We start from the raw sequence: 13308 nt of genomic DNA on the forward strand, positions 1-13308 counted from the left end.
GTCTGAACATTGCATCAAATTGTGAATATTTATCATGATATATACATACACACACTCACTTGTTTGCCATCACATATCACACTAAGTAATTTGCATATTGGCGTTGCAAAGAACAAAATGAGAATAATAAAAGAGAATGAGACGCACGTTCCAATAAAAACCCAGGGGATGTTGTTGATGATGAAGATGATGATAGCACTAGCACTTAGACTTATATACTGCTTCACAGTGTTTTACAGCCCACTCTGTAAAGTGGTTTACAAAGTCAGCATATATTGCCCTCAACAATCTGGATCCTCATTTTACCCACCTCGGAAGGATGGAAGGCTGCATCAGCCTTGAGCCTGATGAGATTTGAACTCCATGCTGTCAGCAGAGTTTGCCTGCAATGTTGCACTCTAACCACTGTGCCACCATAATATGAAGATGAGGACAACGATTAAAAAAAACACTATAACAAATCAGGATTTAGGAGCTTTAGCATATTATCAGAACAATGCTGGGGGTAAAAATAGAAGAAACGGGATCTATACAATCCTTCCGTTCTTGCAGGAAAAAAAATCACTCCACTCTTATGGAATCCACAGATCTTTAAGACATAAGCTCACCATGCCGCCAACCAGCAGCTCTTATGGGGTGACTCAGTCCTTAATAGGGAGGAGAGGGAAGGGCCACAGTATCATCTAATGTACCATTGAAGTCGACTTTGATCATGGCCCAGCCAAGCAATGATGTCAGAGTGTTGCCTCAGTGGGGTTGGCTTAAGATTAGTCTTAACAAGACTGATTAATTATGGCTGTTTTGTCTTTCTGCTTCTGGGGATTTTCTACCATTGGTCAGAATGAGGAATGAGGATGGCATGTCACCCTTTGAGGCTGGTTACAATCTGAGGAACTTCTTGGACTCTCAGCTCCTGCTTGAAGAACAGATAATTGCTTTGACTAAGAAGGCTATCTATTTTGTGTGCCAGTTGTACCTGTTCTTCAATCAGAAGAACCTTCTTACATTCACAAATGCTTGGTCACCTCATATGTTGACTATTGCAATATGCTCTAGGTGGGGCTGCCCTTGAAGACCCTTTAGAAGGTGCAATTGATACAGAATACAGTGGAGATTACTTCCTATCCTGTACAATTAAGCAGAGTCAACATATTTTGGGTCCCCTATCTAGAAGATGTGGTGGCTCAGTGGCTAAGACGCTGAACTTGTCGATCAGAAAGGTCAGCAGTTCGGGGATTCGAATCCCTAGTGTCATGTAACGGAGTGAGCTGCCATTTCTTGTCCCAGCTTCTGCCAACCTAGCAGTTCAAAAGTGTGTAAAAAATACAAATAGAAAAATAGGGACCACCTTTGGTGGGAAGGTAACAGAGCTCCGTGCGCCTTTGGTGTTGAGTCATACTGGACACATGACCATGGAGACATCTTTGGACAGAGCTGGCTCTTTGGCTTAGAACTGAGATGAGCACCCCCCCCCCTAGAGTCAGAAACAACTAGCACATACGTGCAAAGGGAACCTTCACCTTATCTAGAAGAACCCAGGAAACATACTTTCTCTGTTGCAGCACCTGACCCTGGGGGCAACATTTCTTCCTGCAGATTCAAATAGACTTTAAAAAAGCCTTGAAAACCTGACTCTTTCCTCAGTTCCTTTGCTAGGTTGGCTGAAGGTATTGCATGAGAAGGACGAATTTAATCCTTCCATCTTGTTCTTCCTTTTTAATCTGTAAGCAGCCCTGCCTGCCTGCCTGCCTGCCTGCCTGCCTGCCTGCCTGCCTGCCTGCCTGCCTGCCTGCCTGCCTGCCTGCCTGCCTGCCTGCCTGCCTGCCTGCCTATCTATCTATCTATCTATCTATCTATCTATCTATCTATCTATCTATCTATCTATCTATCTATCTATCTATCATCTATCTATCTTATCTTATCTTATCTTATCTTATCTTATCTTATCTTATCTATCTATCTATCCTATCTATCTATCTATCTATCTATCTATCTATCTATCTATCTATCTTATCTTATCTATCTATCTTTCAATTTCTATCCATCCATCCATCTGTAGTACAAGCTGACAAAGTCAAATGGTGATTCTGTGTAGTATATAGCATTAAAAATATTTTTTTAAAAAACCCAGTCTTATAGCATTAAACATATACAATACATAAATACAATATATAACATGAAAACCACACAACATAAGAGAAAAACTAAAGAGGAACTCTTCACTCAACTGGTCTCTAAGACTTGGGGTAAAAGATAGGTTCTAAGGACATTCGCAAAGCTGAGCAGACTTGCGGCCTATCGTATACATATGCAAAGATATATACCGACAGAATGGCCAAGGTCTCTATCTTTCCCTATATTCTTCTTAAGTAATTTTAGACAGATTGCAGCAGTTTCAGAATGCAGTATTTTTATGTGGACTAAACATTGTTCTAAAAATGCCCGCAACATGATTTACTGACTTTTCCAGAATAACATAAATACACAGGAAAAATTTAGCCTGCCCTGTGAATTTTAAGAAGTTGCATTTTGTTTCCCCTAATGCTCAGTCCCTAGTAACTTTGAAATGATATTTTATAGAAAAACAAGATACATGGAACATTACACACACACACACACACACACACACACACACACGTACAATTATAAAGCAGCAACAGAATGTCATGAAATAGTATCACTTCTCAGGCATTTTTTTTCCTTTTTTTTCCCTTTTTTTTGTCTTTTTAGAAAGACTTGATCCTGCATGGCAGACATTATGCTTGGAGCTGGTGATAGCCAAATTGAATCCTTTTGAAACAATTCTATGGCTTCCTAAGGCAAAGCACAGTTTCTAAAAGTGAATAATCGCAACCATGACAAGACTTTGTTGTTTGTGCTCTAGCAGTTTGGAGCATAGAGGAAGAAAAGACAATGAATTTGCAAAAAAAAAAAAAAATCTTCCTTCAGAGAATGTGGCAGAAGAGAGGGTGATCAATGACATTTATTTTTATTTGCTTGTTTCTGCGCACTTTATTCACTGGTTTTATGACCTAGCTTTCATTTAATTATTGCCCCCCCACCCCTGTCTTCCAATCATAGGAGTTTTTAATTTCACAGATTTGGGAAATGGGTGGCACGGTGGTTAGAGTGCAGTACTGCAGGCTACTTCAGCTGACTGTTCGGCAGTTCAAATCTCACTGGCTAAAGGTTGACTCAGCCTTCCATCCTTCCGAGGTCGGTAAAATGAGGACCCAGATTGTTGGGGACAATATGCTGATTCTGTAAAATCACTTAGACAGGGCTCTAAAGCATTGTGAAGGGGTATATAAGTCTAAATGCTATTGCTATTGCTATTCTTCTGTACTTTTATTCATGGATTCAACCTGATGGGGTAGCCTTCTGAAGGACAGTTAAATAATTAAAAAGTCATACTTGCAAAGCAATGGGGATTCACGAAATGTGGCATTTTGTCATGCCTCAAAAGGAGTCTTGGAAGTCTCTTATTTATTTATTTTCTAAGGGGAGTAGGGCTGTCTTCCAAAGTGCCAGTCAGGAGCAAAACAAAATTTTAGACTAGCCCAGAATTTGTAAAAAGTGCAAGATCAGGTTTCGGAAGAATATTTTGAAAGACATTCAGTTCCCTAATCACAGAGAACAAAGGCGCTTCCTAAGCCTGCCCTTGTAGAAATTCAGTTTCAGTGTAATGGGATATATCTATATTTATAGATATAGTATATTTATATCTTAAAAAATAATGGAGTGATCCATTCATTTAACCCTTTTTTATCAGTTTACAATAGGGCTTGTATTTATAGAATTGATTTTGATCCCGATTTGGCAATTTGGAACCCTTGATCCCATTTTTTTAAAAAAGGACTGTGGACCGTTGACCTAACTTTAGCACTGACCTTCTGGAAAACTTATATCAGCAGCAGCTATTCCATGGTGTCTGATCCTCAGCAATTCTATGGATCAGCACCCTCCATGGCCCTCTGTCTTACACCACCTCCTTCAGATCTGCCATGGTGATCTCATGATCCTTTATAGTGTCCATCCAGCAAGTACTAGGGCAGCCCCTTCTCCTTTATTTGATGATCACTCCCAGGGGAGTGATGGAGAATTTATGAAGAGTAGATAAATTAGGAACCTGTGGGTTATATTATAAGAGCCTTGGTGGCCCAGTGGTTGAAATGCAGTATTGCAGGCGAATTCTGCCAACTGCCAGGAATTTGATCCTCATCAGCTCAAGATTGACTCAGCCTTCCATCCTTCCGAGGTGGGTAAAATGAGGACCCAGATTGTTGGGGGCAATAGGCTGACTCTGAAAACTGCTTAGAGAGGACTGCAAAGCACGGTGAAGTAGTATATAAGTCTAAGTACTAGTGCTATTGCCATTATGTTGCTCCCCAAAATCTGAAGAAATCTGTGCGCATAGCTCACGGATTTTTTTTTCTGAATCAAGGTTTGTACTTACCGTGATGGGCACCATACATCAAAAAGGAATGGACGAGGGCTACTCTTGTTTTCATTTTACCTACATGCCATTAAAACTAAAAGTAGTAAACAAATGTAATAATAATGTGGAATTAATTCTGTGATACTAAAACCGGCAACTTTTGTTAGGTCTCAGCAACGCACATAAAAAGGTTGTTTGGACCTCTAGGCCTAAAGTTGTGCAGCTTTATTTAATGCAGAGGGTACAAGATCTCACCAACTCACATGACCGGCAACAGCCTGTCCATTTTTGTCCATGCTGAGAAAAAGACTGGGAAAAAAAGATTATGCTGAGAAATTGCAGAAAGGCTCTGCGTAAGCATTTGCTCAGTGTCACTGAACAGCCTCTTTAGCTGCCTGGCTTTCAAGACTTGCTCTGTGCTGTGTGCTGAGTCAGGAACCACACACTTCCCTGGAGCCTGAAAGATCAGTCTTCAGCATGTAAAACAAGAAAGAAGGTGGGGAGGAGAGGAAGAAAGAAATTGTCTTTACCTTTGTTTAATTCGCTTAACTTTATTTTGCAGGAGCCTGTGTGCAGGACTGTGTATGCATGTGTATGGGTTTTTTTTTCCAGTCAGAGCCAAAAAAAAATTTCGTTGCAGCTACTGAAAATGTAACTAAGCACCAGCTGGGATTAGCACAATTTTCAGTCACAGAGACGGTGCTTTTAAAAATCAACAATTGACATATACTTCCAGCTAGACAGCTCCTAGATCTACTCATCAAAAAAGCATTGTGCAGGTACTCTATCTTTTTCTCTTAATGGATTGTTTATGAAAGAGCGGGAGGGAGAAGGGGAAGGGGAAAGAGAAGGGGAAGGGAAAGGAGGAGGGGAAGGGGAAGGGAACTTGTAATTTTATAAGCAGATCTCTTCTCCAAATAGCTAAGATCCAAACCCCATCCATCTAATTCAGGGATGTCACACTCAAAGCCCGGGGGCTGGATCCATCTCATGGGGTGTTTAGATCTGGCCCAAGGGGCCACCCTGGAAACAGGAAAGGACTGGCCCACAGTGCCTCTGCCAGCGAACACGGAACTCAGGAGGGCTGCGTGCAGCTCTCCCAAGCTCCGTTTTTTGCTGACAAAGGGTTGCAGGAGGACATCTTAGCCAAAAATAGAACTTGGGTGCTTGTTTTTGCTGGCAGAGCACTCAGGTCACCACAGATGCCCCCGCCCCAAGTGGTATCATGCTAGCCACCCCAGTCATGCCCACCTCATCCCTTCAAGGTCAAACACAACCCTGATGTGGTCCTCAATGAAATCGACTTTGACACCCCTGATCTAATTCTTTTAAAGTCCATTTTATATTTTGTTCCTAGGTGCTAGGAAAAAAAAGAGGAAAGAGTGAAATTTCTTTCTCCTTTTTTTCACAAATAATGTTGACTTGATATCTTGTCGACAATGTATGAACAGAACATATTTTTTTTTTCCAGAAATCCACATGAGAAAAAGTATAGCTAGAAAAGTATTTATTTTTTCTCAGGTATCCTCACAACACTTAAATTATACGTACGTATGTATGTATGTATGTATGTATGTATGTATGTATGTATGTATGTATGTAGTTTACACAAACAGAGAGAGAGAGAGAGAGAGAGAGAGAGAGAGAGAGAGAGAGAGAGAGAGAGAGAGAGAGAGAGAGGACAGAGCAGGCAAGAAGGAAGAAAGGAAGAGAGTCATTTTGTTTCTTTGTTTAGGTAAGGACATATATTTGAAACAATGACCAATGGGTCACAGGTTGTCTAGTGTATATCTATAAATCTGTATGTTACAAAAAGGTATGCATTATATAGGGAAGGAAAAGTCACATATAATAATGCTGGAAAATTTTATCGCAGATTTTTTAAAACAAATCTTGGGATTAGATAAACACACGTATCATTAAGTATCTCCATATTTGAAATATATAGATGTAGACTTATCCATTTATTCCTAATGAGTACCAATTAACATCTATGTCTAGGAGAATTTCTTATAAAGAATTTTCTGGCTCTTTAAAACTATCAGAGGAAAGATTTAAAACTGAATTATGCTATCATAAAACGGGAAGCCAACCAGCCCCTGATCAGGGCTGGAATTTAAATTATTAGTCTCCCTGTAATGAGTGAAAGGAATAACTCTGAGAAGCATCTGAGACGTGACCCTCTCTAGTTCTTATGAAGGTAAAAGTAGATTCAGACTAGCAAGATTCTGTTACTGTAACTTTATAATAAACTTAGTGTTGTTATATAACTCTGGTTTTCTAGTCTGGTCTACCTTGAAGACATATCAGTAAGAACTTGCAAGTTTCCGTCTGTTTTTCCCCTCTCTTCCTTTATCTTTATGAGAACTCAGAAGGATCATGTCTATGATGCCTTTTCAAATTCCATATTTGCCCAGGACTCAAGTTTCTTTTTCTTTTAAAAAAGGTAAAGGTTCCCCTCGCACATATGTGCTAGTCGTTCCCGACTCTAGGGGGTGGTGCTCGTCTCTGTTTCAAAGCTGAAGAGCCACTGCTGTCCAAAGAAAGGCATGACTAAATGCCAAAGGCACAAAGAACACTGTTACCTTCCCACCAAAGGTGATCTCTGTTTTTTTCTACTTGCATTTTTACATGCTTTCGAATTGCTAGGTTGGCAGAAGCTGGAACAAGTAATGGGAGCTCACTCCGTTATGTGGCACTAGGGATTCGAACCGCTGAACTGCCAACTTTCTGATCGACAAGCTTAGCATCTTAGCCACTGAGCCACTGCATCCCTTGTTTTCTTTTACCTGACCATTGTTTCAGTAGTGGCTCTTCATCCTAGTCCCTCTGCAAATTAGAATCCCAGATAGATGGCAGTCTGTCCTCTGCTTGAACAAATCCCACAAACAATGTCTGACTGTATCACCCAATAACTGATTCTACAATCAAAGTTCTTCTCCTGATAGGATTTTTATTTAGAGCATAGAGTTGGAGGAGACCTTGGAGGTCTCCTGCTTGATACCATTCAGAGAAATGGTTGTACACTCTCTTTTTGAACCCTCCAGTGATGAAGGCAATCTATTTGATTGGTTGACTGCTCTCACCGTTAGGAATTTTCTCCTTAGTCCTAGGTTGTTTCTGTCCTTGGTTAGTTTCCATCCATTGTTTCTTGTCTTGCCTTTTGGTGCTCTAGAAAATAATTTGATTCCCTTCGTGTTTGTAAATTTCAAATTTAATTGGAATTTCCTTTCTTGCAATTAAAATCCATTATTTGTTGCCCTGAACTTTGGAATTAAAAAAATGGCTATTGACATTTTTTTAGTGTTTGAAGAAATCATATCGGTCAGAGCACAGTGGCTCACCTGATTAGGATGCTGGGTTGACAATCAGCCCATGTTTGAGACCCGAGTGCTGCTGGGTGAGCTCCTGTCACTTGCTCCAGCTCCTACCATCCCAGCAGTTTGAAAGTAAGCAAGTAGATAGATGGGAACCACTTTGGTGGGGAACTTAATAGGGACGTGAAAGGAGCACTCAACCAGCAACATGGATGTCATCGGCTGTTACTTCAACCCAGAAGCAGGGGTCGGATCCTAGTGGTTTAACAACCGGTTCTCTGAGCATGCCCTTCACGGTAAAAGTTGAGTGCTATAAGTTGAAGTGCTATTGCTATTAAAGTGAAACATTCCTTCACCGTTTTGTGTATGCCTATTGTACATCAATAGGAATTAAGCCAGAGTGAATGGTTTCAATACAGGATGGAGATCGGTTCAGTCTTGCTCCGTAGTACACATATGGAGAAGATCGAGAGACAGATAGCATTTTGTCTCAGAAATGCTCACTTATGCATTGAGGAAACTCTATTTGAAACTTGATATATTAAGAGTTTAGCTTCCCAAGAACTGTTTAAAGAAGCAGAATGTTTGCTTCACTGGGTATAAAGCATAGAACACGGGGAAGCTGTTAATGCCTAGCGCTATTTCAAAAATACATTTCTTCCCTTGAGTGTTAAAGGGCAGCTGTCTAGAGATGATTATATTAACCTTTTATCTGTATGCAGGTTTCCATCTTTTATCAAGTGCCATAACAGTAGAGAGAAACAAGACTGCGCTAAACTAATAATGGCAAATGAAGAGGCATGCCGGTAGAAATGTCACCAAGGAATTCATTGTGCAAAAGGTTGATGCTAATGAAAGTGTCCATTAAGTTAAAAAGAGCTGTTATGCATATGCCAAGCATTTGTGGGATCATTGTTCAGATAGTTCCTACCGTCGAGATGACAACCAGCTACAATAAATGATCCTGAATCAGTTATACGATTTCTATACAACTCTTGGACTTCATTGGGAGATTTCTGAAAAACCCCACTCGACGATGCATTCATCTGGCTTACATTGCTGTCATTTTAAATTCAGTCTGACACATGTTCAACAAATGTGGGTGAATATTAGTAGTCCAAGCAGGTCCTCATATGAACATACAATAGCATATAATAACCATTGCAATTTATTTGAAAGGAATTTAATCATTCGTTCTCAATATCTTTATAAGAGCATACAGGAATGTCTTTTAACACTCTCTATCATGTGCTTCATACTAATCGCACTAGCACTTAGACTTATATACCACTTCACAGGGCTTTACAGCCCTCTCTAAGCGATTTACAGAGTCAGCCTATTGCCCCCCCATATTACATATAATGTAATAAATACTGAGCTGGTAGTAAACTATGACAACATATGAACAGTGGTGGGATTGGCATGGGTTCCGAGCATAACAGTGGAAACAGCTTCTGCACATGCATGGCTTCCACCACGTGGCAAGGGTCGACTGAGCAGCTTTTCAGGGACTACTCTGCTCCATCTCTACTCTCCAGGGCTGCTTCTCTCTGCTGCTGCTCTTGCTGGGAGACAGAGTGTCTGTTATGCACTTTAGCAGCTCTGAGATGCCACTTTCCTCTAAGTCTCATCCAGAAAGCACACAGCACAGAGAAGCAGCTTGACCCAGAACCACATGGAGTATCTCCGTGAGTGACTGAGCTTCAGCAAGGGACAGCTGCAAGATCTCTGCTGCAGTGCTTTAGGTAAGAACAGGCAAGAGGGGGGCAGCATGTAGGCAGAGGACTGGGGCAAGGGTGGAGTCGGGGAATGGTGTATTCCCCAACCTGGCCAAGGCGGGCGGTGAGCGGGCAGTGGCTCCAAGGCCAAGCCGGAACCAGGGAATGGCATGTCCCTTGGCCCCGACCAGAGGCAGGCGGCAAGTGGGCTTCATGCTTACTTTTGGAGAGCAGAGCAGGTGAGGTACAGAGATTAGCTGAATGGTCTGGACCGCATGGCGAAGGGAAGATAATATATAGGGCAGGGCGGGATAGGGAAGGCATGGCTAGCTGGTGGTTGATTATACTGATTCTCTGAACTGCACAAAATCATAACAACCAGTTCACCCGAACCGTTCCAAACGGGCTGAATCCCACACCTGCATATGAATCTGTTCCTTTTTTCTTCATTTAAATTAAAAGATTTTATGGATGAAATGGAGCTTTTTATGCTAGGAATTGTTAATGGAACCAGAAAAAGGGGCAAGCAAAGAATTCACTGGCTTAATATCATCAAAGCTGATACAAAGATGAACAACCAACAATTGAATTAAAGTGTGCTTGGCAGAATAGCCTATAAAGTTGTCAGGACTGAATGGTTAAAAACTACTGAATGGTAAAAACTACTACTGCTATCTCACTTTAGTTGCTTCTGAATTTTGATCAAGGACCTCCCAAGTGTACAGAACAACCAACAGGTGATTCTGGAATGTCTGTTTCCATCTTCAGTGTCTTTATAAATGTTGTAATATTGCTTCTTGTCTCTTTTAAAATCTCTCTATTTGTCAAGTTCCTTTCTGAGAGTTTTGTTCTTGGTTTTCCTAGATTTCTTGGCAATTACCATGGTTTGTTCTGACGTCTCCTTTCTTTCTTTTTTGTTCTGCTCTGGAATAAAGAGTCAAGTCAGCATGCAAGAACACTGCGCCAAAGAAGCCACTGTTTAAAAAAGGATACAAATAGGATGTATCTTAACTCCATGTTGTCCACATCAACTCTCGAGTGGCAGAACAACAAAACAGAATAACCCAGTTGGAAAAGACTTTGGAGGTCTTTTAGTCCAACCCACTGCTCAAACAGGAGACCCTAACCACTTCAGACAAATGATTGTCCAATCTCTTCTTAGAAACCACTAAGGATGGCGCACCCACAAATTCTAGAGGGTTATTCCACTAGTTAATTGTTCTCATTGTCAGTAAATGTCACCTCGGTTCTTGGTTCTTAGTTCTAGGGAGGTATATAGAAGACTTTATCTAAATTACTTATTATGGCCATTAGCTAATACATACATTATAAGGCTAATGGGTGCAACATTAGTTTCCACCCTTGCATTGTTTTAAAATAATTGAATAATTATATTCTCCTTGGCAATTGGGAGAGGGTTATTGCAGACCCCTTTTCTGATATTGAGAGGGTGGGGTTTAACTGGTGCTTTGCTGTTTTAGTTGGTTGGTTATTTTTTACATGTATTCTTTGTATTTGTAAGTCTGCAGAGTGATTAAGGACATGAATTAATGAATTTTCTTGTATGCAGTTGATGTGGTGCTCCTACTATAGATACCAATTGGGTTAAAGCAGCTGAGTGTCTTAGCCACTTACTGCAGTGCTATAAAGGAGAATTTGAGATTAGCTATACCAGTGACGTGCGGTGAGGGTTATGGCTGGGGAGGCTGGTGACATCATCAGGAAGGCGGGGAATGGGACCACGTGTGCAGACCACGTGTGCAGACCACGTGGTCTCGTTCTCCGCCTTCCTGAGTGAACATTAAGGGGACCACGGCGTAGCATTACTTCCTCCATCGGCACCAGTCCCTTTCACCCCGCTCAAGCCTTGCCGCCTGCAGCCACCGCCTGCAGCCACCGCCCGCCCTCGCTGCTCCTTTCGTTGCTTGCCCGCCCGCCTCTAAGGCATGCCAAAGCCTCCTTCGTCCCCCCCAGCGGCCGCCCTTTTTATTTCCCGTGACACCCCCCCCCATTTCGGGAAAGCTTTCCCCATTGCCTGGGGGGTGAGGGGGGCGGCTCCTCTCCCCCCACTCCCTCCATCCCTGCCTCTCTCCTCAGCCCCAAAGCTCCGTCCGCGCGACTCACTTCCAAGGCGGTGGCTGCTCCATCCCGCTCCGGCTCTGGAAGCGACCGAAGATCAGGCTGCGTCGCTCGCTCGCTCGCCGGACTGCTTCGGCGCCATTCTGGCTACCTTTGTCCATCCGCGCCCGGGAGATGCGGAAGCAGTCTGGTGGACGAGTGACCGAAGATCTCGCTGCCTTGCTCGCTGCCTCGCTCGCTCGCTCACCGGACTGCTTTGGCGCCATTCTGGCTATCTTCATCCATCCGCGCCCGGGAGACGCAGAGGGAGAAATGTTGTCGGCGCCTCCGGATGACGAACCAGTCGCTTGCTTTCGTCATCGGGAGGCCGATAACATTTCTGCCTCCACGGCTCCCAGGCGCGGATGGACGAAGGTAGCCAGAATGGCGCCGAAGCAGTCCGGCGAGCGAGCGAGATCTTCGGTCACTCGTCCACCGGACTGCTTCCGCATCTCCCGGGCGCGGATGGACGAAGGTAGCCAGAATGGCGCCGAAGCAGTCCGGCGAGCGAGCGAGCGAAGATCTCGCTGCCTCGCTCGCTGCCTCGCTCGCTGCCTCGCTCGCTCGCTCGCCGGACTGCTTCGGCGCCATTCTGGCTACCTTCGTCCATCCGCGCCCGGGAGACGCGGAGGGAGAAATGTTGTCGGCGCCTCCGGATGACGAACCAGTTGCTTGCTTTCGTCATCGGGAGGCCGATAACATTTCTGCCTCCACGTCTCCCGGGCGCGGATGGATGAAGGTAGCCAGAATGGCGCCGAAGCAGTCCGGCGAGCGAGCGAGCGAGGCAGCGAGCGAGGCAGCGAGATCTTCGGTCACTCGTCCACCGGACTGCTTCCGCATCTCCCGGGCGCGGATGGACGAAGGTAGCCAGAATGGCGCCGAAGCAGTCCGGCGAGCGAGCGAGCGAAGATCTCGCTGCCTCGCTCGCTGCCTCGCTCGCTCGCTCGCCGGACTGCTTCGGCGCCATTCTGGCTTCCTTCGTCCATCCGCGCCCGGGAGACGCGGAGGCAGAAATGTTGTCGGCCTCCCGATGACGAAAGCAAGCGACTGGTTCGTCATCCGGAGGCGCCGACAACATTTCTCCCTCCGCGTCTCCCGGGCGCGGCCGGACGGATGTATATAATATTATATATATAGTATATAATATTATATACTATTATTCCATGAAGAGAGGTGAGGCCCTGCCTCCCTTGCCTCTACTGACCGCACGTCACTGAGCTATACTAAAATCAAGCTTTCAGTGTTTGCAAAATGACCTAGAGTTTTCTTTTTGATTAAATGATAGTTAAATGATGAGACAACAGAGTAATTTTTTTTTAAAATAGATGGGCATAGTTTTTCATGGTTCTGCTAAATACAAGCCAAACCAAAATCTCATACTTCACTCCAGCTCTTGCTTGGGACATGAAAGGAATCCTCAACTGGCTACCTCAGGGCAACGGTGATTATGTCATTGGCTAATCCTTTCAACCCAAAAGCACCTTGGAGCTTCTGACACAAGTGCAAAACAAACAAACAAAATAACCCAGGAATGTATTTTGGAGTAGTCAAGTCTTTTTCTTTTAAGTGGTAAACCAAATAATTGTTCTCCCAAAGGTGCTTTTTCAAAAGGCAACTGGACTTTCTGGGTTTTTTTCTTTGAAGATGTTTCATTTCTCATCCGAGAAACTTTCTCCTTCTCCTCCTCCTTCTTCAAATATTAAAAAAAAACCCACAG

The sequence above is a fragment of the Natrix helvetica genome, assembly GCF_964273705.1.
Source record: "Natrix helvetica genome assembly, chromosome: 2".
Taxonomy (NCBI): Eukaryota; Metazoa; Chordata; class Lepidosauria; order Squamata; family Natricidae; genus Natrix; species Natrix helvetica.